The 26,634-nt window shown below is 44.3% G+C and overlaps 1 long non-coding RNA gene and 1 pseudogene across 1 annotated transcript; one reads left to right on the top strand and one right to left on the bottom strand.

Moving 5' to 3' along the window:
* Positions 1-952: 952 nt before the first annotated feature.
* LOC114486547 (uncharacterized) lies at positions 953-18,524 on the top strand. Its single transcript, XR_003680440.1, has 3 exons — positions 953-1,123; positions 3,009-3,101; positions 17,754-18,524. It is a non-coding gene; the product is annotated as an uncharacterized lncRNA (long non-coding RNA).
* Positions 18,525-18,802: 278 nt separating this feature from the next.
* On the bottom strand, positions 18,803-22,426 carry LOC102974998 (mitochondrial carrier homolog 1-like; annotated as a pseudogene).
* Positions 22,427-26,634: the final 4,208 nt, after the last annotated feature.

Genomic DNA, 26,634 nt, shown 5'->3' with positions numbered 1-26,634 from the left:
CGTGGGGGGGCAGGGCTGGGGGGGCGCTGGGACTGGGGCCGGGGCCCGTGGGAGGGGGCGGGGGGGCGTGGCTCCGAAGGCGGCGGGGGTCCCCGGGGCGCTGCGTCCCTCGGAGCCCCGGAGAGCTGCAGGGCGGGTCTTTGTCGCGTTGAGACAAAGCCGCTGAACCTGGGCCGTCGCCTGTGCAGGTGCGCGGGCTCGTTCGCGGGAGGCGTGCGCTGGGGGAGCGGGCTTCCTGCACGAGGTCGCCGCTCAGGGGCTGATTGGACGGAATCTCGCGACACCCCAGATACTGGCGCTTGTGCCGGATCCACGTGAGAGTTCTCCGCGTTCGCTTTTGTGAAGTTTTGGGGTTTTTAAGTATTTGGTCGAGTAATTTGCTGTTTGGCATCTTGGGCCACCATCCCATAGTTACGTAAAAAGTTGCACGTGGAATTCACTACGTAGATTTAGAAACTTAAGCTATTTTAGAACAAGGGACTGCTTTCCTAATACACATGTAACAGAGCACATCCTAACCTGATACCAGGCAGAAGCTGTTTGGTGTGGGGAAGGGAGGACTTACCGTGATACCTGAGTTCACTCACCTGCCAGCCCCTCCCTGGGTCTGTGAGAACTCCCGGCTGCGGTGTGAGGGACCCGCCTTCCAGCGCTGGCTGCCCAGCTTTTCCACGGTGGTGAGATCCCGACCCACACCATGCCCTGCATGAGCCGCGGTCACTGAGCGCTTCACCTGGATTCTCTTAGACTTGTTGGAAGGAGGACTCCTGGAGACGCAAAAAGGCAAATGTATTTCCATGAATAGAAATGTAATCCAACATATCTTTTCTGGGCCCAATTTAATTTGCATTATCATTTTTTATTGCGTAGGTTTCTGGCCTTGGTGGGAAACTAGCTGTGAGTGAAGATGTGCTGAAATTTCACACAAGTATGGGAAAGGTGGTAGAAATTGAAACGCAGTCATTTTTGTTTTCCTTCAGATTTTTACCATTAAAATGGTGGATTAAATGTTCATGCTGGTTCATCCTTTCCCATGATGGAGTGTGCACAGAACCCTGATTTGCAGCTCTGCTGTTTCTCTCTGTTTATTGAAAGCATCTACCTCACCGGACTGCCAGTATTGGTCAGTGTCCTGTATTTCAGGTATTGGTCTCATCTGTTGTGATTTTATTAAGACAAGGTCCCGGGTCATATCATGGCCGGCCACACACCACCGTTCCTTACCCCATCCTTGGTCAGAAAATGGCTTTTATTCTTAAAACTAAAATCTGCATACTCGTGGTGTGCCTAGCAGCTTTTGCAACAGCGTACGAAAGAGGAATTGGATGTGGTGTCCTTTGCTCCTCACCTCCAAGGGCTGTTTCTCTCCCACCCCTGTCCAAGTCTGTGGGATCATCCACAAGGGACAATTAAAAACTCAGCCTGCCCTGCCATCTTTCTCAATTTCGGACCTGACTGGGCAACTCTAAAGGAAAAGTGTGCATTTACAGCTAAAGACAACACTTCAGTTAGGGGAGAAAAAAGGAACTGAAATGGTGCCCTTCTCCCGCTTTGCTTCCTCTCAACTCCACGTTGTCCCTCATCCTGGTTCTGGCCACACCTTTCTTGCTTTGGATTTTAAGTGTTACAAAAATCCTGACCAACCGAGTTCTGGGAGACGGCTCCAGACAGCCCTTGCACCCCAGCTTCATTGTTTCTCCTCCTGGCTGTGCCGGGCCTCTTCGGAAACCCCTTGTGTCCCCTGGCATCCGTTGGTCACTGCTTCACCCCTGAGGCTCAGCGTCGTCCCAGGCTCCAGCGCTGGTCCTTCCATAGTCTCATTCACCTCATCCTCCGTCTGGGAAGATAATCCTCCGGCTGCTGCTTCAGGCAGCCCTGGAGAGGAGGAGGAACTCAGACAATATCCTGAGGGTCTGGAGATGCAGAATAGGTCTCAGAAGGGGAAGGCTGACTTCCTGGTCCTATTCCATTCTGAGTCCCGGTGAGCGTTCCCTCCAATCTGAGTGTGAGTTCTGTAAATTGCTGTAGGCGTTTTGCTTCCACAATTAGAATGTCGTGGAGCCTGTAGCCTACCCGATACCTGTTACCCGCTTCTTCCCAACAGAAGCCCAGTTTTGTTCAGGTGTCCGTTCCTTCCCCAGGCCTGCGTGCCTCAGGGCAGACCGACACTGTCCCCAGCCTGAGTCTGAAAGACCGACGGGAAATCCCGTTGCTTTTGCAAGGTGGTAGCTCAGGAATGAGCTAATGGGGAACAGGAAGCAAGAGGGAAAGGAGCCGGAGGGGAAGGAGGCGTTCTGGAAGTTTCTGCACTCTTCATAGAGAGCTATAAGGAGGGAGGTGGGGTTTTTCCTTCCTTTGGGGGTTGTATGTCTACATGTAACGCGATAGCTCTTTTGCTGCAGCCTGAGCGTGAAACCAGCCAGAGCAGGGAAGTGTGTCCCTCAATAACATTATTGAGCCACAGTCCCTGTACCCCGGCTGCCCTTCCCCATTCAGTGAGATGACTCGCTAGTATCTGAAGCCAAAAGCAGTGTATAAGAGAGGGTCCTGTTTTCTGTCCTCAATTGCTTGTTATTTGAGGCAAATAAACCTGCTTAACTTTCGGTGTACCAGGGGAAGAGTCATCACCAATGGGCCTCCTCTATTGTTTTCATATTTTGATGTCATTTTGCAAATCATTTATGAGGCAAGAATAAAGGAATGGTGAAAATAATTTTTTAATTAATTTTTATTGGAGTATAGTTGCTTTACAATGTTGTGTTAGTTTCTGCTGTACAGCAAAGTGGGTCAGCCATACATACACATATATCCTCTCTTTTTTGGATTTCCTTCCCGTTTAGGTCACCACAGAGCATTGAGTAGAGTTCCCTGTGCTATACACAGGGTAGGTTCTCGTTAGTTGTCTATTGTATACATAGTTGTGTGAAAAATAATTTTTAAATACGTTTTAAAAAGAATTTAAACATAGCAAACTCAATTTTTTATTGCATATTTTCCTACATTTGAAGGAGCATTACCCTAACTGGCCATGAATACAACTATTGACAGGACCGAGGATTATGGATTTTTGCATCTCCAGCTCCATACATGGATTCTGTGAGGTAATCGGTAGCGGGGATGTGGGGTTTTTTTGAACAAATTAAATGTAAAAATGTTGATCTGATACTGTTACTTCTCAGTTTAAAAAACTGCCCACAAGACACTTCCTTCTTCCAAACTTAAAAAAAAATAGTTTCTTTTCAGGTAATATTTACCTATTTATTAATGCCTCTAAGGTGTGTAACTTCGGTTCAGGCACTTAAATTCGTGCACGTATTTCAGATTCTGTGGACTTTATTTCACCTCCAGAGGTGAGGTCTTGGGAGCGATACAGAAACCCCCTCCCACGCACTCATTCACACTCAAACACAGTGTGTAACATTTAGAGAATGCAGGGAGGTACCAAGATGGATATGGTCACGTGTCCATCTGCAAGCTGGGTAAGTAGAAATAGCTACACGTAACATGTGTGTGACCTTCCTTCCTTCCTTTTTCTTTCTTTTTTTTTTCTTTTTTGTTCAGTTGTTCATTTGACAGGGATTTTATTTTGGGGGTCTGATGACCGCTTAAGTCAGTAGTTCAACAGACATCATACTTCATTGCTCTTCAATCGTGAATTCTACGTGAATTCATCCAGTTCTCGTATTCAGCCGGTAGTCATCTGGTGTGCCAATGCCACCTGTGCCCTAGCCACTGACCCTTCCCTGTTTGTTGCACAAAAATTACTTTGGAATTCTGCTTCAAACTGGGACCTGCCCACCGGCACTCTGCCCCACCTCCACTTCCTCAAAGCCCACTAAAACGACAGCAAAGGAATAAGAAAGTGTCGGCCCGCAAGGAACGAGGACAAAGGGCAGGAGAGATTTCCACAAACGTTTGGCCAAGGACAAGCGTTTGCAGGTGGAAAGTGGATGAAGGAGGAGTAACTAGTTGATCAGAGAGGAGGAGTTCAAACCCAAGAATGAAGATGCGGGCCACCCCCCCCCCGAGACTCTGAAGCCTCCGCACTTGGGAGGTGAGGGTCCCTGAAGGACGGGTGAAGGTCTACACGTGAACTAGTTAGACCCCAGGGCCCTTCTGTCCTCACCCTGCACTACCAGGCACTGTCTATCCATCGTGGGCCAAAGAGGGGCATCAGGTGAGTGCCTGGCCAGAGAGAAAGGATGGCGGCAGACAAAAGCTCTCCAGACATCTGCCGTGGCGGGAGCCCAGTGGAAGGCCGGTTCTCTGCTAGAGCGCCTGCTTGTGGATTTCACAAATCAGTACTCCACACGGAGAATTTCTTCTAAAATGTTTAGGGTCTCACTCTTCAGTATGAAGGGCAGTCCAGGAATCGGTAACCATGTGATGAACACCAGCAACATGGTAAGGAAAATACCCACCGAAGTGAAAGGGATCTGGAGCAAACAGACAATGCAAGGAGAACGGGACTTCAAAGCTGTAACTGATTAATAGCATCAAAGGGACAAAGTGCGATATGCCTGTAACACAAAAACAGGAAGCGATGAAAGAACACTCAACAAGAAAGCGCTCTTGAAAACTAAATACATGATGTAAATAAAATATTCAATGAAAAGAACTGAAGGATGAAGTTGGGAAAGATGGAAAATAGAAGAGGAAAGATGAGAAGATTGGTGAATCCATCCACAGACTTACTAATAGGAGCTTCAGAAAGGAGATCAGAGGAAACAGTGGGGAGCAAATCACCAAAGAAATAATAAAAGAAAATTTCCCATAGCTGAAGGGGAGGTGTCCCCATATGGATAGGGCCTGCCCAGAACAAGACATGTCCTTGAACTTCAAGGCATTTCATCATTAAATTTCAGAACACCTTGGATAAGGGAAAAAATACTGTAAAACCTTTCAGAGAGAAAAGCTAATCAACAAATTGAGTAGGACTCAGAACAGCATCAGAGCCGTTTCTAGCCGCTCTTTATTTACCCAGCCGCTCCGCGGCATGTGGGATCCTCCCGGACCGGGGCACGAACCCGCGTCCCCTGCATCGGCAGGCGGACTCTCAACCACTGCGCCACCAGGGAAGCCTTCTAGCTGCTTTTGATGGTGGCAGACAACAGAGCACCACCTTAAACGTTCAGAGGAAGACTGTTTTCATCCTAGGATCCTTGACTAAACTAAACCGTAAATCAGTAGCGTAGAATACACACACTTTTAAATGCGCAAGTTCTCAAACATTGTACCTCCATTCTTTTTCAGGCAGCTGGAAGATGTACGTTAGCAGAATAGGGGATTAAAACAAGAAAAAGGAAGATACAGGCAAGAAGATACTAGGGGAAAAAAGCAGCTAGGTGGCAGGAAGGGCGACCAGGACCTCTAGAAAACAACAGGCTAGGGACAGGAGAAGGGAAGGGGCTCCAGAGGTAGCTAAGCAAAACAGAACGGAAGTATTCAAGTGTAAGGAGTATATTCTTAATAAGTATATGGCAGAGATGCTGGAGCATTGGGGAAAAATTAACGATAGGTAGCTGGAAAAATCAAACAAATGATAAAATGAGGCAATTATTAACTTCAGAAAAAAAGAAAGCGTGTGCAGGAAAAGAAGAAGTGTGGTTGCAATGCATTACCTGGCTCTTGGTCACTGAGTAACCGATATTTATATAGTCTCACTAATGTAACATCAGCTATTGATTTAACAAAAATTATACGTAACTATGCTGGGGGAGGGAAGAGGAAAAGTGGGGTTGGGGTAAGGGAGGGGTGGTCTAGTATTTATTCACAATGGCGGGAAGTCAAGAGACAGGGACTTAAATTGGCAAGTCAAGAAACAGTGACAGAAGCATATAACTTTTTAAAGAGATGGAGGAAGATATCAGTGAAGCTAGCTAGAAAAGTTGAAGGTGGTAACCTGTAGGGCTGGGACTGGCAGGGGGAAGGGTGAGCAGGGGACCGCTGGGTTTTATTATAAAGCCTTTTAGTACTGTTGGACTTTTTATTTTATTTATTTTATTTTTAAAACATCTTTATTGGAGTATAATTGCTTTACAATGGTGTATTAGTTTCTGCTGTATAACAAAGTGAATCAGCTATACGTGTACATATATCCCCGTATCCCCCTCCTCTTGTGCCTCCCTCCCACCCTCCCTATCCCACCCCCGCTAGGTGGTCACAAAGCACCAAGCTGCCCTCCCTGTGCTATGCAGCTGCTTCCCACTAGTTATCTATTTTATATTTGGTAGTGTATATATGAAAATACTACTCTCTCACTTCGTCCCAGCTTACCCTTCCCCCTCCCCACGTCCTCAAATCCATTCTCTACACCTGCATCTTTATTCCTGTCCTGCCCTAGGTTCATCAGAACCATTTTTTCCTTTTTTCTTAGATTGCCACATCTTCTTTATCCATTCATCTGTCGATGGACACTTAGGTTGCTTCCAGGTCCTGGCTGTTGTAAATAGTGCTGCAGTGAACATTGTGGTATATGTAGCTTTTTGAATTATGGTTTTCTCAGGGTATATGCCCAGTAGTGGGATTGCTGGGTCATATGGTAGTTCTATTTGTAGTTTTTTAAGAAACCTCCATACTGTTCTCCATAGTGGCTGTATCAATTGACATTCCCACCAACAGTGCAAGAGGGTTCCCTTTTCTCCACACCCTCTCCAGCATTTATTGTTTGTAGATTTTTTGATGATGGCCATTCTGACCGGTGTGAGATGATACCTCATTGCAGTTTTGATTTGCATTTCTCTAATAATCAGTGATGCTGAGCATCCTTCCATGTGATTGTTGGCCATCTGTATATCTTCTGTGGAGACTATTTGACTTTTTAAATGATAGATATGAATGTGCTTGTGTGTGTGTGTTTTCCTTTGATAAAAAGTAAAGTTTGTTTTTAAACAGTCTCACTTGTGGACATTGTTCAAGTCCTATTTCTGGGCCTGATCCTGTTAGATTCCAATCTAGTGAGAGTGGGACTCAGGAAATGAACTTTACATAGAACCTCAACAAATTCAGATGCAGGGACTTTCCGGTGGTACAGTGGTTAGGAGTCCACCTGCCAGTGCAGGCGATACGGGTTCAAGCCCTGGTCCAGGAAGATCCCACATGCCGCGGAGCAACTAAGCCCGCGAGCCACAACTACTGAGCCCACGTGCCACAGCTACTGAAGCCTGCACGCCTAGAGTCCGTGCTCTGCAACAAGAGAGGCCACCGCAATGAGAAGCCCGCGCACTACAACGAAGAGCAGCCCCTGCCCCCCACAACTAGAGAAAAAGCCCACGCGCAGCAACGAACACCCAACGCAGCCAAAAATAAATTAATTAATTAAAAAAAAAAAGAAAGTTGGATGCAGATGGTTTGTGGACAATACTTTGAGAAACATCACTCAGATCCCCTGAAATTCTACGCAAAGTCTTGCAAGAATGTGCAGTTCTTTGGAGAGAGACCATACTTTTAAGATTCTCTTTGATGCCCCCTAACCCAAAAAAGTTTAAGCATGGCTGTTCTCTGTCTGCCTTCCTTCCAAGAATAATTGAGATTCCATTCATTAATTAAGGTCAAAAGCACAGCTAACTATTGTTGTAGTGAGTTAAATACTTTGTAAACCTCATTAATGTTATAGACTGGAAAGCACTGGATGAATTTTCAGTCCATTGCTTAGCACATTACCAAGGAGAAGAGCAGTGCATTAGTACTGCAGGGCATTGACTATAAATCGAGTGGCTTGATACACTAACACAAGTGTAAATCAACTGTACTTCAATTAAAAAAAATCTAGTGGCTTGAAAAAGTTAATGTGGATCCATTGGCACCTACCAGTGATGTTGACCAAGCCTATAGTTAAATTTTATTCAGTTGAAAAAAACATGCATATGTTGTCATTCAGTGGTATCTTTATATAATAATGCCGCATAAATAGTGCTGGAGTCCAACTAGAATAGTTAATGCAGGTATTTTGACAACCTTGTACTTTTATTCAGCATTTTAGTAACTTTATGGTGTAAGCCAGCCTTTCTCAAGTTTATTTAACCTTTCAACCTTTTAAAAATTGTTTTTGTCTTTATAAAACATGAGAGGAGTTCATGAGTTGTGGTTTGGATTAAACTAGACAGCAAAATATGATTTCAGATTAATTGCTGGAAGGAATTAAATGTGGATTCATACGTTTTCTTTAAACCTTGTTATACGTTAAGAAGTTAGAGCAGTTACTTTTTTATTTTAATGACTATAAAAAGTATAAAATATTTTTAAAAGATACATCACATAGACCATCACAAACCAGTAGCCAAGTTAGTATTTGTTGAATGAATAACAACATATAGCATGGCACTTGTTAGTTATTTAAGCAGATTGTATGCCAATTTGCATATCAAATGTTTCTTATTAATAGATCAGTCATCTCTGATATTCTTAGGTGTGGCATACTATTTCTTCAAAAGAATAGCAAGCCCATCCGTAACACTTACCGTGTCCCAGACCTTGTCCTAAGCATTTTCTTGTTGTTAGATCATTTAACCCTGGCAACAACCCTACGAGGGAAGTAGTATTATCACTCCCATTTTACAGATGAGAAAACTGATACACGCAGTTAAGTAGCTGTGCACAGCTAATGAACAGCCAAGTAATGATTAGAAACCATCAGTCTGGCACTAGAATCTTATCCGTTTAACTACTCTCACAAGACAAACTATTAAAGAAAAACAATCACATAAGCAATTATATCAATATACTGTACAATAAAATATCAAATGAAATCTGCGTGATACCTCTTGTTTAACAGGCAAAGATTTTGCATCATTCTCTGATATCCTTGAACTAATATTTCTATTTCACTTCTCCCACATAATTTTATCTTAATGTAAAACAATTTGCATACTTCAAAATCTTTGATTATTCAGTTATATTCTGTAACAAAATATGTATATAAATTTAATTTTCTGGGCTAATGAAGTTCTAAATTAAAATAGTCTATCATTCTAGTTCAAAATTTATCAATATAACAAAAATTTATAATTCTTAAACATAAAAAGTAAAATTGTGCTATAAATGCATTTCTCAATGACAGATAAAGCTAAGATTCACCTTATTCACTGTCATGGATAAATATTACTCATTGCAAGAATCAGACAGGTTCAACATTAATTCATACTTTTCCTTTGTTGTTATAGATGTAAACGCTGAGAAACTGTATTTACATAAATAAGTAGATGAGAATGGAAGCAATTTTGTTACAGCATTATAATTTTTTCCAAGTCAAATTTTTTAAAAATCACTGTGTTCTAAACATTAAAAATTAGACTGGTGTCCAACATATGAAAAACTCACTGTTAGAAGTTAACATTAACTTCCAGCTGTTTTTCATGCACTTTCTATTCTCTTCTATGTATTTGTTTTTTCCTTTCCAGTCAGTTATGAGACTCTCGTCATCATAGATTGAGAGGATATTTTGATTTCTGTCAAGGGCCAAGTCCCTCACTTACTCTCATTCTCATAAAAAAAATTTTTTGGCTCTTATTTACCTTTCCCAATCATTTTTTATGATCAACTTGTCAATTTTGTAAAAATCTGGGTTGGGATGCTTACTGAAGTACACTGCATTTTAGATGAATTTGGGCATATTTGATATTGTTCCAGTACTGAGTCTACCCATCCAGGAACTCAGCAAGTCTCTCCACCTCTGCAAGCCTTGTTTCATGTCCCACAATGAAGTTTCATAGTTTTTGTTTCATGGGTTTCGCATATTTTTTTTCTGAATTTAAGATACATATATTTTGACCACTTTAAAGGCATTCTCCCTTCCTTCCTTCCTCCCTCCCTTCCTTCCTTCTTCCCTCCTTCCTTCCTCCCTCCCTTCCTTCCTTCCTTCCTTCCTTCAGTATCCAATATTCTTTACTACTTCCTACCATAAGCTTGTTGAGACAGCTCTTTTTCTTAAAGGAGACAGCACACCGTTGCCCATGTACTCTGTGGGGACAAATTATTTAGAAGCTTGATTTTGACCACAGGTCAAGCTATGTTCTACAATCTAGTTTTGTCAGTGATAAAGATAATATTTTTAATAATATGACTTCTGTGCTCTTTCTTTTTTTTTCTCCTCCCTTCCTCCCTTCCTTCCTTCCCTCCTCCCTCCCTTCCCTCCTTCCTTCCTTCCTTCCCTCCTTCCTTCCTCCCTCCCTCCCTTCCTTCTTCTGTTTTTCCTCTTCCCATCCCAAGTAGATTGTAGACCCTTGTGGGATTGGAAATGGACTGCCTTATAACCTCCTAAGTGCCTAGGACAAAGCTGTGCTGGAACGGTTGCTAAGGAAAGAAATACTTGTTGAAGAAATCAATGAATGAAAGTCCTGATTCATAAACTAGAAACGTGACAGGAATAATCTGGGAGAGATTCTTGGAAAGGATTCAAAAGAATTATAGTTCCTTAAAACTGGATGATAGTGTGGCTTGATTATACCACATGGCAGATTTGACAAGCCGTTTGATATATTTTTTTTTTAACTAAAGAGACAAAATGACCTGGATATGAGACAGATTTTCCCAGTGTGGATTCACTCAGAGATCCAGAGGAGATAAATATTTGCTTCTGATTTCCTAAGGCTTTGAGAAAAATGCTAAAGTTTTTCCACCTGTGAGGGTTCCAGAAACGTTATTTTCACGGAACATTAAGGATCATTTAAAATTTTCTTTTAAGAAGGATGTCTGGGGAGTTCCCTGGGGGCCTAGTGGTGAGGATTCGGCGCTTTCGCCGCCAGGGTCCTGGGTTCAACCCCTGGTCGGCGAGCTGAGGTCCTGTAAGCCGCGTGGCGTGGAGTTGGGGTCTCCTTCCTCCTCGAGGCCAGTTTCAAACTCCTCCCCTCCCCCCAACCCCAGCTTTGACTCTCACGTCATCAGATACACCACCTCCTGTGCCTCACTGCCCTTTGCCCTTATTTCTCAGAGGTTTGAGCAGCTGGCTCCTGGTCCTTGCCTCCAGGAAAAGTCCTGTCGTGATTCTAAGTCATTTCAATACCCGTTTGTCTCAGGCTTCAGCTTTCCAGCCCTCAGCCCCTTGACTTCCTTTCTTCCTGGGCTTTTGCCTGGGTCAGTCATGCACCGTGAGATCACACCCTGGAGCTTGACCTCATACTCTCAACGGCCAGCATCCTCTGGTACCACCACTGCCACCCCTGTCGCCTCTGGTCCCTGACACCCTGTCCCTGTGCTGAGGTCTGCAGCCCCTCGAGCCACCACCTCCCGGTCACGCCTCAGCCCTCCGGATCCCCCTCTCTCCTCCTTACCTAGCATACTTTCCTTGGTCAATTACGACTTCACTCCCTTGCAGAGAGTTCTAATATCCACCTGCCCTATCCATCCTCCTTCCTTCCAGGATGCTAGAATTAGAGCTGAGCACACAGCTGGCCATATACACTACATTTCCTGGGCTTCCTTGATTTAAATGTGGCCGTAGGACTAACCTTTTACCAACGGAATATGAGCCTAAGTGATGTGCGACCCCTGCGGGCTAGGCCCTTAAAACAAGGGCAGTGCCTTCTCCTCTTGCGTTCTTTCGCCTCCTGATAACGGGTAAAGATGTGCCGGCTTCCCAGTATCCACGATTCAGATGGGAGCAAAGCCCTATCACGAAAGACAAACGAGAGAGAAGGCCCCCCTCTTCCCCTTAAAGGATCCTCTGAAGCTGAGACCTAGCGACCCGGCACGGTCACTTCGGCCTGTGGCTTGAAATAGACATGAAATCTGCTTTAAGTCTCAGAATTAATGTTGGATTGCTTTGTTACAGCAGCCTAGCTTGACTCTAAAGAACACAGCTCTCAGCGCCCTTGGTGCTCTCCCGTCTGAATACGCCCCTGGCAGGACCTCAAGGCTGGTTGAAACTCCACCTCTCCCTCGCCTGCGCTCATCCAGGGTATCCGGCCAGAGAAAAGCTCTCGCTCATCAGGCTCACTTTAATTTCTGGCCACGGAACGCCCAGTAGGCTGTGATCGCTGCCTGGTAATCACACCATCCCTCCCCCTCGCCTGCTCTCCGGGACAAACCATCCTCCTTGCCCAGACCTCCCACAGGGCATCCCCAGCCTCACCTGGCTGGTGACCCTGCTGAGGGAACTGAAAGCTCCAGGATTTCAAGGCGCGCCTGTCTCCTATGTCCCGAGCCTCTCGCACCCGTGCCCACCTCCTGTTACTGTGGGTGACCGGCCCGTTCTTCCACGTTTGCACCAGATCTCAAAACTTCTTCTCTCTGCAGAGACTTTACCCTAGCCATTCTCCCTTCTCTCCGGCACCATCGGATTTTCTCTCTCTGCTTCACCTTCCCCATAGCATACAAATGTTCCTTTATTTCTCCCACCTTGAAAACAAATCTAAAAAGCCTTTCAAGCGCCCTTTCCTTCTGGCTATCCCTTCAGCACTCTGCTGCTGCTTTTTTATATGTCTTGAATTTAGCTTTCGTCTTTTTATTTTAAATTATTTTGAAAAACTTCAAGCATACACAAAGGTAGAAAGACATATATCATTACCCAGTTTCAAAGACTGTAAACATTTTGTCAATCTTATTTCATGCACCCGCCTTCCCTAAATCTGGAGTATCTTAAACCAAATCCCAGACGTCGTATCATTCACCTGTAAATCATCCACTGTACATCTCTAACAGATAATGACTCTAAAAAATGCCAGTCACAATACCAATATCATACAACAAATCTACAATAAATACATGATCAGGGTTTAAATTTCCTAGTTTGTCTCAAAAACATCTTTTTTTAATAGTAGATTGGCTCAACTCAGGCACTCAACATATTGTATTTAGAGGCGGTTTTTCGTCTCTAACGGTCTCTCCCCCTCCCCTCTTTTCATGCCATTTATGTTTTCTGGGTTTTTATACAAAGCTCATTTTCCCCGTGGAAGTCCCCACGTTCTGGATTCGGCTTACTGCAGCCTCATGACTTTGTCCAGCATGTTCCTGTCTCACCTATATTTCCTGTAAATTGATAGTAATAGCTTTTTTTTTCCATTTTAAAAAATCGAAGTTGATTTACAATGTTGTGTTAGTTTCAGGTGTACAGAGAAGTGATTCAGTTATATACATATAGAATACATACATATATTTTTCATATTCATTTCCATTCTGGTTTATTACAGGATATTGAATATAGTTCCCTGTGCTATACTGTAGGTCCTTGTTGATTCTCTATTTCATATACAGTAGTGTGTATATGTTAATCCCAAACTCCTAATTTATCCCTCCCCCCCCTTTCCCCTTTGGTATCCACAAGTCTGTTCTCTATGTCTGTGAGTCTGTTTCTGTTTCGTAGATAAGTTAATCTGTGTCCTATTTTAGATTCCACGTATAAGTGTGATATCACATGGTATTTGTCTTTCTCTGTCTGGCTGACTTCACTTAGTATGCTCATCTCCAGGTCCATCCGCGTTGCTGCCAGTGGCATCATTTCATTCTTTTTCTGGCTGAGCGGTAGTAACATCTTGAGGCTTGGTTCTCTGCTTTCTGGAACCCACCTCGGTCTCGCGTTCACCCTACTACCCTCTACGACTGTGTGTGGTCAGGCTCCTTGACGACCCACATCGACCCACGACAGACGGAATGGCCCGTTCTCAGGGCCCTCTCCCCGCCCCACCGGCAGTGCGGGAACTTCTCACTGTGCCCCCTTGGTGACCTCCTTTGTCTGGCTCGCAGGGCTCCACCCTTGGGTTCTGCCCTTAACCTCACTTGTTGCTACTTCTCAGTCTGTTCTGTGGCTCCTCTGACCACTTCTACCGCTACGTGCTGGTGCACTGGAGGATGCTTTTTCATTTCCCTTCTCTACATGCACTAACTTGATGCTCTCATCCATCCAGTTCTCAGGCTCTGATGACCATTTCATATGTGCTGACGTCCTAATTTTAGAGCTTTGGCCCGGGTCCCTCCCCCAAACCCCAAATTCGTATAGCCAGCTGTTGAGCTGGTATCTCCATTTGCGTGTCTAGCGAGCACCTCCACACGGTCCTGTCTGTGATCGGACACCTGAGCTCCTTCCCAATCTGCTCCCCCCTTAGACTCCTTCATCACAGTTCATAGCACGTCACCCTCCAGTTTTTCAGGTCAGAAATCTCAGAGTCATTCTAGACTCTTTCTCTCAACCCCAGATAGAATCTGTCATAAATCCGAGCGACTACTTTCACAACACACCCACAGTCTGGATATTTCCCACCGCCTCGACTGCTGTCATCTTGAGGCCACCCTTTGTCATCTCGCGCCTCGCCCCATCGCTCCTAACTGCTCCGCCCCACGCCCTGTTCTTAGCACAGCAGGTAGGGCGAGCTTTCAAAAGTGCAGGCCACCACCTCGCTCCGGTGAGCACGGCCGTCATCACAAAGTCTACGAACAGTAGATGCTGGAGAGGGTGTGGAGAAAAGGGAACCTCCTTCCTCCTGCACTGCGGGTGGGAATGTAAATTGGTGCAGCCACTATGGAGAACAGTATGGAGGTTCCTTAAAAAACTAAAATTAGGGTTACCATGTGATCCAGCAATCCCACTCCTGGGCATATATCTGGACAAAACTGTAATTCAAAAAGATAACATGCACCCCAGTGTTCACAGCAGCACTACTTGTGATAACCAAGATATAGAAGCAACCTAAGTGTCCATCAACAGAAGAATGGATAAAAAAGATGTGGTACATATATACAATGGAATATTACTCAGCCATAAAAGAGAATGAAATAATGTCATTTGCAGCAACATGGATGGACCTAGAGATGATCATACTTAGTGAAGTAAGTCAGACAGAGAAAGACAAATATCATATGATAGCACTTATATGTGGAATCTAAAAAAACGATACAAATGAACTTATTTGCAAAACAGAAATAGACCCACAAGCATAGATAACAGTTTTATGTTTACCAAAGGGGAAGGGGGAGAGGGATAAACTGGGAATTGGGGATTGACAGATACACACCGCTATATATAAAATAGATAAACAAGGACCTACTCTACAGCACAGGGAACTATGCTCAATGCCTTGTAATAACCTCTAATGGAAAAGAATCTGAGAAAGAATATATATGTATATATTCAGATGTGTATATATATGTGTGTATGTGTGTTTCTGTCCTGCTCCGCCAAAACTTCTCTTCCATCTCCCGCATGGTCCCCCCCTGCTTTCCCCAGTCTGGCCACACTGGCCCTCCTGCTGTCCCGCCACCCACCTGCCTCTCCCTCCCTCAGCTCCACTCAGCTTCAGGTGCTCTGCCTGGGCTGGTCTTCCCACTGCATCAGCACAGCTCACTCCCTCACTTCCTTCAGACCTTGCCTTTCCATCAAATCCTTTCCTGACTACCCTCTTCAAAATTACATTCCCCTAGAAGTAGAATTGGTGGGTCAAAGAGCATAAGCATTTGAGTTTTCATAAATCCTAAATTTGACCAAATTACTGTCACCAGCATGAGCATACAAGTTTCCCCTAGAGCCTGGCCAATTGAGGCTGCTAACAGCTTTTGAATTCTTGACTTTAATTTGCCTTTCTTTGTAGTTTAATTTGCCTTTCTTTTCTCACGTGAGAGTTTGAACATCAGCTTAAGAGCCATTTCTGGCCATCTGTATGTCTTCTTTGGAGAAATGTCTAGTTAGGTCTTCTGCCCATTTTTGGATTGGGTTTTTTTTTGATATTGAGCCACATGAGCTGCTTGTATATTTTGGAGATTAATCCTTTGTCAATTGCTTCATTTGCAAATATTTTCTCCCATTCTGAGGGTTGTCTTTTCGTCTTGTTTATGGTTTCCTTTGCTGTGCAAAAGCATTTAGGTTTCATTAGGTCCAATTTGTTTTTTATTTTATTTCCATTACTCTAGGAGGTGGGTCAAAAAGGATCTTGCTGTTATTTATGTCAAAGAGTGTTCTGCCTATGTTTTCCCCTAAGAGTTTTATAGTGTCTGGCCTTACACATGAAAAGATGCTCAACACCACTAATCATTAGAGAAATGCAAATCAAAACCACGGTGAGGTACCTATCACCTCACACTGGTTAGAATGGCCATCATCAAAAAATCTACAAAAAAAGAAAATCTACAAACAATAAATGCTGGAGAGGGTGTGGAGAAAAGGGAACCCTCTTGCACTGTTGGTGGGAATGTAAATTGATACACCCACTATGGAGAATAGTATGGAGGTTTCTTAAAAAACCAAAAATAGAATTACCATAGGACCCAGCAATCCCACTGCTGGGTATATACCCTGAGAAAACTGTAATTCAAAAAGCTACATGTACCACAATGTTCATTGCAGCACTATTTACAGTTGCCAGGACATGGAAGCAACGTAAGTGTCCACTGACAGATGAATGGATAAAGAAGGTGTGGCACATATATACAATGGAATATTACTCAGCCATAAAAAGAAATGAAATTGAGTTATTTGTAGTGAGGTGGATGGACCTAGAGTCTGTCATACAGAGTGAAGTAAGTCAGAAAGAGAAAAACAAATACCTTATACTAATGCACATATATGGAATCTAAAAAAACAGTACTGATGAACCTAGGGGCAGGACAGGAATAAAGACACACATGTAGAGAATGGACTTGAGGACACAGCAGGGGATTGGGAAGCTGGAAGTGAGAGAGCGGCATGGATATATATACACTACCAAATGTAAAATAGGTAGCTAGTGGGAAGCAGCCGCGTAGCACAGGGAGGTCAGCTCGGTGCTTTGTGACCACCTAGAGGGGTGGGGTAGGGAGGGTGGGAGGGAGACCCAAGAGGGAGGGGATATGGGGATATATGTATATGTGTAGCTGACTCACTTTGTCACACAGCAGAAACGAACACACCATCGTAAAGCAATTATACTTCAATAAAGATATTAAAAATAAATAAAATACAAATGCTACTACAACATTAAAGAAAAAGAGCCATTTCTATTTCTGTTTCTGAAAACTGTAAGTTCATATTCCTCATCCACTTTTCTAAGGATGTTGGTCCTCTCATTTACTTGGGAGAAGCTCTTTGTGAACTACAGAAGTGAGTACTTGCCTGTGATAATAGTTGGAATTGCCAACTACAAACTGGCACTTGCCGTCTACCTCTACAAGGATTAAATCACGGGGCGCGGCAGCTGCTGACCTTCAACACATGCTGAAAGGAGTTCGGGCTGCAGAGCAGGAAGGAGGCCCTCTGGGCTCCGGGAGAAACTGGCAGAACAGGGCTTCAGATAGTTCGATATTTTCAGGAGACGATTTTATGAGCTCAGTTTCTTGCATCTCCTCGTATCTAGAAAAGCACTAAAATCATCAACGGCGACATCTGCTCCTTGTGACTAGCAGCAAACTTCTGCCAAAACGTGTGCTTGACCGCACGTCCCCGCTTCACTAGAGTCGCATATATACTGACCCCCCCCCCACCCCCCGCCTCTTCGGAGCAGTTCCTCAGAGCTCTCTGAAATGCTGTCTCTCAGGCTCTCGTCCTCCTTTTGCCCCAATAAAACTTAACTCACAACTCTCACATTGTGCATTTGTTTTCAGTCGACAGAATAAAATGTTCCCAGCTTGTCATTTGCCTTTGACTTTATTTACGATGGGTTTTTCTATGCAGAATTTTTAAAAATTGGAAGTCTATTTCATTAATATTTTCTTTTATGGGCTCTGAGTATTGTGTCATACTGTAAAATCCCTCTCCCATCTGAGATAACTTTTCTTTTCCATTTAAATCTTTTATGCATCTGGAATTCATTTTGGTACAAGACGTGTGTTACATGTCCGCTTTATTGCTTTTTCAGACGGTCCCCCATTTGCCCCGCACCGTTTGCTGAATGCTCCACGTTTTCTCCGTTGACATGAAACGCCTCCCAGGAGATTCTTGGGCAGACTTCATGGCTTCCGAGCTGAGCTTGTGGTGACAGTGGTTCCTCTTTGTGAAACCTCTCCAGGCGGGCAGAGACCTCAAACACGCCACTCAGAGCTGCCAACAAGTCAAACCTGCACCAGTACCGGCGTATGCGAGGTCTCCAGATTGCAGCCTGGAATGATGTGAGCGCATGATTCCCATCTAGTTGGTTCCTCCACTCCACAGACCGTCTCTCCAATAAAGTCAGGAGGCGACAGGGAATAGTCACATGGTTTTGGTTGTTTGATTTGCAGACTTTACTCCGTCAACATGTGAGGAAGACCCGAACTTAATATTTGCAAAGCAGTTTGAACTATGGAGAAGAAAGGTGCTATGTAATCCTTATGTTATCTTTTAGATTTCGAGCATGTTACTGTGACGTCAACATCCTAGGCTTAATGAAGTTTTATTTCAGCTAATATAAGTTCATCCCTCTGTGTTCAACTAGGTGTGAAACCAAGCCACTGGGTGTGGATTATGAGGGCTGAAGTTTTGGGGGGTGGGGTGAAATTTTTCAGAATTCGTGATAGCATATGAGACCACTGAAGCCGGTTTACCTGCCTTCTATCTACAAGGGTGCTTTTTAAACTAGGACACACATCTATTGTTCAGTGATAATTATAGTGATAATGCTGACACTAAGATACTGCAAAATCCTGCTGCACCTTTTGAATTAAGTTCTGAATCATCAAACATAATTATAAGAAATATAATTTAAGTTTCAAGACAATTTGGCTGTGTTCCTTAATGGTTAGGAGTTTTGTTTAAGACACAGACAAGAGTGAGTTTAATCTTGATTCTTCCACCTTTTATCTGAGGAACTTTGAGCAAGTATCCCAACTTCTGTAAGCTTTAATTTCTCATATATAAAATGGTGATAATAATAGTACTTATTGTTATAGGGATTAACAAGAAAATCCGTTTAAAGCAAAATAAGGCACTTCCTATCTGATTGGCAAAGATCAAAAAGATCAATAACACCTCTGGTGGTGACAGTCTGGTGGAGACAGGTATACTGCTCAAGGGGGTGTACATCAATACAGCCACCACATAAAACGGTTTACAATATCTATCAAATGCACACACATACCTCTGACCAGCACTTCCTCTAGCTGGAATTTATTGAACAGATGTACTTGTAAATGAGCAAATTGATAACTGTAGCAGATATTTATTGCAGTGCTGTTACAGTAAGAATAGAGTGGAAAAAACCCAAATTTCCATCTATAAGGGTTTGTTCTGATGGACTCATGCAATCAAATACCATGCTGTAATAAAGAACAAGGAAATATTTATGCCATCGAATGAGATATTACCAGGATATACTGCTAATCAGAAGAAGCAAGGTGTAGAACAGTGTGTAAAAACGGGATGGAAAAATATGTATATATATATATATATATGTATATATATATATATATATATTTGTTTGCATAATCACAGAAAAGCTCAAGAAAAACACTGAAGAAGATGGTAGCATTGATTTCCCCCAAAGCTGGAATTTCCTGGTGGAAATTTTTGAAGTATTTCTTCAGTGGCCAGAAAGCTTTTCACTCTATACCTTTTTCATTTTTTGATTATATTCTTTGAACATGTAAATTATTTCTTAAAAAGCAAATTGATATAAAGTATATAGAAGACTGGTGACACATCAGCATGCAATACATATTAGTGCTTATTTAAAATTTCAGTTTAATGGTAATTGATTATCTTCCACTAAAAGATATGTAGAGAATTTTAAAAATCAGCTGTTTAAAAATTAAGTACTATAAATTTTATAACATACAAATAATTTTAAACAATAATATTTGCCTTACTATAAATTATAAAGGCATTTCTTTTAGCCCATGCAGTCCCACAATCTGGGTCTGTTACCATTTACATTTCTCATAAACGGTGTTAAAAATACCTGGCAATTTTATTTTATTTTACTTTCTTCGAAATCACCACCAATGCATTTATCTGAGGGGAAAAGGATCAAATCTTATTAGGAACTTCCAACTGGATAGGACTAGAGACACTGATCTACCTGATATCTGGGTGTTCACAGCCGCACAAGTAACCATATCCTGCACATGAGGCATCACCATGAAACCGACGAGCATTTGACAAGGGGGACACATTCTGAGCAGTCACACGGTTTCCATTCAGAAGGTGCTGCCTTATCAGAAAAGCAGAGTTGAGAAAAACGAAGACAGCCTCCTAGCAAAGGCCTGGACATGACGGTGGCTCCTGAAAGGGGATCACACCCTATTTACAAAGCAGGAGAGCGAAGCTCCCAGCTGAGCTGCAGGATGCGAGCTGGGGCTGACCGAGGGCTGTGAATGGGGGCTGGGATCTGACCTCACGAGCCTTTGCTCATCCAACCTCAGGCCCCATGAACCATTCTCTGGCCCCCTGCACGAGGCAGACTCGGGAAATCTGCAAAGCCCGGGGATTCTGTCCCACCTTCCCCAGGCCTAACAGTGACCAATCCACTGGACGCAGTCTCACTGCCACCCAGCCCCTGCTTCCGGACAGACGCATGGCACCTACGGAAACTGAAGCCCAGCTGGCCTGGAGCACATCTAGGTCTTGCTGGGCTGGTCGTCTTACACGTGTCCCACGATGGTCAGGCCTCACCCACGGTGTCCAGGACGAGACAGCGTGCTTTTTTAGGTGATTCAGGTTGCTCCAGGGCAAGGTATGATCCCGATGACACCCGGCAGAGAAGCAGGCTGGAGCTCCGGAAGAACTGGCCCTGCACACTCGGGTCCTTCCAGCAGCGGAGCCGGATTCGAACACTGAGCTGAGGAGTGAGGCGGGGGCCCAGCCTGCCGGTGCTCACAGCCATGAGACCGCCCACCAGCAGGAAGGGGTAGGTCAGCACGCTCAATGGCATCCCCATCACATATCTGGGGTGGCTCTGGATGGCCAGGGCCTGGCTGAACCGGGAACCTGGATTCTGGTCGCTCCCCAGCCCCCCTGGAGTGTCACCCACCAGGTAGGCACTGAGGAAGCGGGCCGGCAGGTTACAGCCCCGCAAGGAAACCACACCTCCCAGGAGGTGAGGGATCAAGCCGACAAAGAATCCCAGCAGCCCCTCTTCTGTGAAAATCTTCCCAATGGAGCTCAGCTTTCCGCTGTACTTGGCCTTCCTCCCACGAACTGGACCACGCAGCGCGCTGAGCTGACACGCAGCGGGTGAGCCAGCATGTGGGACACGCCCTGCATCATCATCATCAGGAAGGAGGTCTCCTTCACCACCGTCGTCAGAGACATCTTCGTGCCACGCTTGACGGAAACCTGCTCCATCTCCTCCGGAGGGAGAACCTTCTTCACGCCGCCTGGGTCACGGCGCAGAGGGCGGTGGACGCCAGCCAGGGGCTCAGGCCTCGGTACAGCCCTAGCTTCCCCCCGACCGCGCAGTGTCCTCGGCTTGCGTGGAGACGCTCGGCGGCGAGAGGACCTTCCTCTCCGGCACGCCGGTCCCAGTGGTGGGGGGCGGGCATCGGTTCCCGACACCCCCGGGATGAGCAGCTTCGCTAGAGCAGCGGCTGGCAGAGCACTGTCACTCCCGCGTGCGGCCCCACGTTAAGAGCCTCAGCGGCCCGCACCGTCTCCGGGGCCCAGGCCCGCGCCTGCGCCGTCCGCGCTGCCCGCCCACGGCTGGGCCAGGGGCGGCGCCGGTGTGCGCGGTGCCTGGGGCCGCGGCTCCCAGAGCCCCGCCCCGCCGGCTGCCGCTCCGCCAGGCTCGGCTCCGGGTCCGGCTCCACCTTTCCCCGACACTGCTGTCCGGTAAGTTAAAAAACCTACTAAGTGTCCGTGGACAGAGGAATGGATGAAGAGGCTGTGGCACATATACACGATGGAATACGACTCGGCCGTAAAAAAGAACGAAATAAGGCCATTTGCAGCACCATGGATGCACCTAGAGACTGTCATACTGAGAGAAGTACGTCAGACAAAGACAAATATCATATGGTATCGCTTATAAGTGGAATCTAAAATAAATGATACAAACGAATTTACTTACAAATAGAGCCACAAATGTAGAAAACAAGCTTATGGTTATGGAATAAGGGTGGGGAGGGATAAACTGGGAGATCGGGACTGATATGGACACACTGTATACATAAAAATAGGTAACTAATAAGGACCTGCTGTAGAGCACAGGAAACTCTACTCAATCCTTTGTAATGACCTCTATGGGAAAAGAATCTAGGAAAGAGTGGATCTATGTATCCGTGTAACTGATTCACTGTGCTGTACACCTGAAACTAACACAACATTGTAAATCAACTGTACTCCAATAAAAATTATTTTAAAAAAATTCTACTTAGGCAAACAACATGACTAGAAGGAAACGTTTTCCATATATAAATGAAAATGTCTCATGAGTTAGTCTTTGAGCAACTGAGAGTTTTGGGTAGATAATATGTGTCATTTAAGCGTCTCTCAAACATTCTTAGATTTTGAATAAGGAAGGAAAACACTGAACGTACTCTAGAATTATTTATTTATTTATAGTCTAGTTTTGCTTACAGTTCTGAGTTTGGAGCAAATCTGGATGAACTGTGAATACATGGAGAGTTCTTTTTCTATTTGACTTTCATGTATTTAGACCATCAGGATCCACTACCTTTTTCCTCAATAAACTGAGCATCTAGGTCTCATTCTTATCGGATGTTCTACTATTAACATTCCACCTTGTTGTCCCCCATACTTTGGGAATAACAGCTTTTCTTTCTCTGGTTTTCAATTTCTTAAACGGTTTTTAGGCCATGCTATATGTATAATATTAACAGGTGTCCCTCTAGGCTGGTGAAGTATCTTCTGGAATTTAAGAAGACTTAGATCGAATGGTGTCTCCCCTATAAAATTGTTAGAGATCTCCAAAGTTGAATCTCCCATTGTTTTCCCACAGTGTCTTGAGTATTATACATGTTATTATGTATACGCATTATTATACACAAATTATACATATATTATAATGATTTGTCTCTTTTGTAAAGCAGTGAACTCATTAAAAACAGCAAGTCTATTTCTCCTTCTTATAACTATATGTCAGGCCTGGCAGGTATTAGGTACTCAGTAATGTCGGCTGAATAAAGACGGTTTTTCTCAGTAGATGTTATACTACTAATGGAAATACTTCAGCAAGTATTATCACTTTATTATATCTGAGTATTTTCCTAGATATAAAAGTAAACTCAAATGAATAGAGTCCTCATCCAGCATGTCTCAAGAATCTGAGTACAGAGGAATTCTGTTTTCCTAGATCCCATTACAATTCAACTGTGTGCTAAATAATTATGATCTAAATTCTCCATTTGAAGCTTAGAAGATTTGTTATTTACTTATTTAAATTTTATTTATTTATTTATTTTTGGCTGCATTGGGTCTTCGTTGATGCGCGTGGGCTTTCTCTAGTTGCGGTGAGCAGGGGCTACTCTCCGTTGCAGTGCACGGTACTCTCATTGCGGTGGCTTCTCTAGTTGCAGAGCATGGGCTCTTGGCACGTGGGCTTCAGTAGTTGTGGCACGTGGGCTCAGTAGTTGTGGCTGGCGGGCTCTAGAGCACAGGCTCAGTAGTTGTGGTGCACGGGCTTAGTCGCTCCACGGCATGTGGGATCTTCCCGGACCAGGGCTCAAACCCGTGTCCCCTGCATTGGCAGGCGGATTCTTAACCACTGCGCCACCAGGGAAGTCCAAGATTTGTTATTTTTTAATGACCTGAACACACAGCCTCCTTCCAACAGCATGGTCCAGTGGTCACTTTTAAGGGAATACTCAAGAAGCAGCTGAACCGGCTGGCTAATTTTTTTCTCAAAAGCAACAATGATAAAACTATCATCACTAATGACAAAAACAAAACTGTTTTATTGGCAGATGTTCCCAAACATCGAGATAGAGAAAGAGCAATGCTCTTGGTGACCTAGCCAGCATGTTTCACGGCCTGACAGCTCTGACAACATAGCCTTGGGACATGTTCTTTAGCCTCTTCTACCTGGTTTCCTCCTCTGTGAAAAGGCATTCAAACACCAGCCTCACAGCTTTTACAGTCAAGGTTGACTTTTTTTTTGGATGATGCTTTGTAGTACAGATTTCTGGGGCAACCAGCAGAGTTCCAGGACTTAAATAGATCCATTGTTGCGATTTGAGGAAAGTCATAACCGTCTCCGAAACCTTTCTTCTTAGCAAGGTGAGATATTCCTTTCTGTGGGCAAAAATACAAGCTCATTTCTCTGCTTCACACTGGTCTGCTATCCAGGGCACTCGAATGACTCTCCTATCAACAGCATCGGAATCCTTCATTTCACATTGTCACTTGTCATCTCAATGATGGAGCCACAATTCAGAGCCTGTTAAAAGCCGAGCTGATACCACATAACCGTCAGCAGGAATTGCAAAAAGAACATGACGAGCACTAAGCCCTGGTTTCACTAAACACAGCCATCCTTCGAATCTGCATTCTAGAAATCTATACCCCTCAATAGACAGTAGTATTCTGGCCACCTGTAAAAATGACTTAACAGTATGTTCCTTTGTATACTTGTTTTTGAGGGTCAAGACAAGAAAAAGCCTTGGGGAGTAGTAGAGTCTGTGTTTTGGTACTATCAGGGATGCCATCCATCAGGTTATTTAATGCTCCTCTTATAAATTAGGGGGGAACCTAGAGATGGCAGACCCATCAATGACAATTCCATCTCAGCGTGAAAGCTCCTGAACAGGAGGTGAGAATGTTATAGAGGGAAACCGACAGATTGTGACAATGAACATTTCTGAGGACCGGCTGCCTGCCAGACGCTTTCTGCTTCTGCAGAGTGAGAGCTTAAATATTTCTAGCCCATGATACTTTTTAAAAAATAGAGAAGGCACGACACGAGGAGAACGTAATTTGAGTGTGGGGACTTGCAGATGAGAGTTCAGTTTTGGACACAACAACTTTGGTGGGATGCGGTATGGGAAGGAGGACTCAAAAGCTTCCATGGGACACAACTCACCTTCCTGAACTGCAGGCCGCCACCACCAGCCATCGGTGTTGGTCTGGAACGGCTGACACGGACGCTAGGACGCAGACGACGCTCAGAAGGCACGCGAAAGCATCAGGCACACGGGACATATTCAGCAGTGTTAGTTCTTTTAACTCCCACAAATCATTCTGCCAAAGGAACTGGGCCACGCTCTGGGAAAATAACCTCTTTTTCCAAAGACGTTTAAATGTTTACAGGAATTCTATACTGTACTTATCATTTTCAGTAAGTTTAAGGACATCAAAGCTAATGTTAAGATTATTGGGAATAAATGTTACTACTATGAATTTAAGATATTAGTAATCCCAAATTATTCCATTAGAGACGTAATGCCTTTGATTATTAATGCCAGAGCAAGGTCATCAAAGACCTCCGTGGTGACTATATTCAGTGGATGTTTTCAGTCCTCTTTTCACTTGACCTCCCACGTTTACCTGTCAACCTGTTTTTCACTTTCTCCTTGAAACATTCTTTCCATGATACCGCATTCTGTTTTTTTTTTTTTTTTTTTGGCTGCGCTGCACAGCTTCTGGGATCTTAGATCCCCGACCAAGGACTGAACCCAGGCTCTCGGCAGTGAGCGTGCGGAGCGCTAACCACTGGACTGCCAGGGAGCTCCCAGACACCACATTCTTTCCTTGGTGTGTTTCCGACTTTTCTTCTCTGCCTCCATTTCAGACATATCCTTCTCTCCCGGGCCTTTAAATGTTGTGGTTCCTCAAGGCTCTGCCCTCGGACCTCTTCTCTACTCACCCTCTGCTCTGTTCCCCCCGAAATCACACCTGTCCCCATGAAATTGTCACCCGTATACTAATGACCCCTCAATTTCCATCTTGATCTTAGGCCTCCCCCATGATATATCCAATTAACGATTCAACATCCCCACTCGAATGTCTCAAGGGTACTCAAACTCGACGTATCCAAGACCAGACTTAGGATATTCCGCTCAAATATTATCTTCTCCCAGTTGCCCACCATAAATCGCAAATAGCCTCCCCATCTCCAGGTGTGGTCTGTCCTTCATCCGTTCTGTCACATCCCATATCCAATCCATTGCTTGGAACTGTTGATTTCACACCTCCCTCCCCATTTGGCTTTCTCATCTATCAATTTTTATCCATCTTTACTATCAGCATCGTTGCACAAGCTAGAGTCACCTCTCACCACTACTGAGTGGTGCACAGCCCTCCTTCCATCTGTTATGGCTCCTTTGATTTTTTCTCCATGCTAGAACCGGAGTAATCTTTAAAAATGCCCATCTTTTTTTAATGCTGACCCTGCTAAAAATCCTACGTTGCCTCTTTAGAGATAGTCCTAAATCCTCAACACATCACAAAAGTCTCTGTCAATCACAAGGGCCTAACAGGCCTTCTCTCTACAGACGCTTCTACTTAGGGTAACCCTTCAGTCAGTCACCAGGATTTGTTACTTGCATGTCTATTAGTTTCTTTTGCCTTCAATCTCTGCCCCGAATTAGGGAAATTCATGGAGGTGCCGGAAGACTGGCGCCAACTCCCTAATCTCTGTGCGAAGTGATTAGGAGGAAATTTTATTATTGTTTTCTTTTCTATGGAAAAGTGTTTTGTTTGCCTCGGTTCACATTCTATAGATAGAGAATGACTTACAAAAGGTAGAGAAGCCTAAACTGTTTTAAGATACCAGGACAAAGCCAAGTTATAGAAGAATAAACCAAGTCCAGTGCTGATGTCACAAGGAGCTCGGGGCCCTTTAAATATCTTGGGAGTTTCTTACACAGTGT

Source organism: Physeter macrocephalus, chromosome 7, assembly GCF_002837175.3.
Source record: "Physeter macrocephalus isolate SW-GA chromosome 7, ASM283717v5, whole genome shotgun sequence".
NCBI classification, from domain to species: Eukaryota; Metazoa; Chordata; class Mammalia; order Artiodactyla; family Physeteridae; genus Physeter; species Physeter macrocephalus.
The sequence above is the reverse complement of the archived record's forward strand: the minus strand, read 5'-3'. Positions and strand labels throughout refer to the sequence as shown.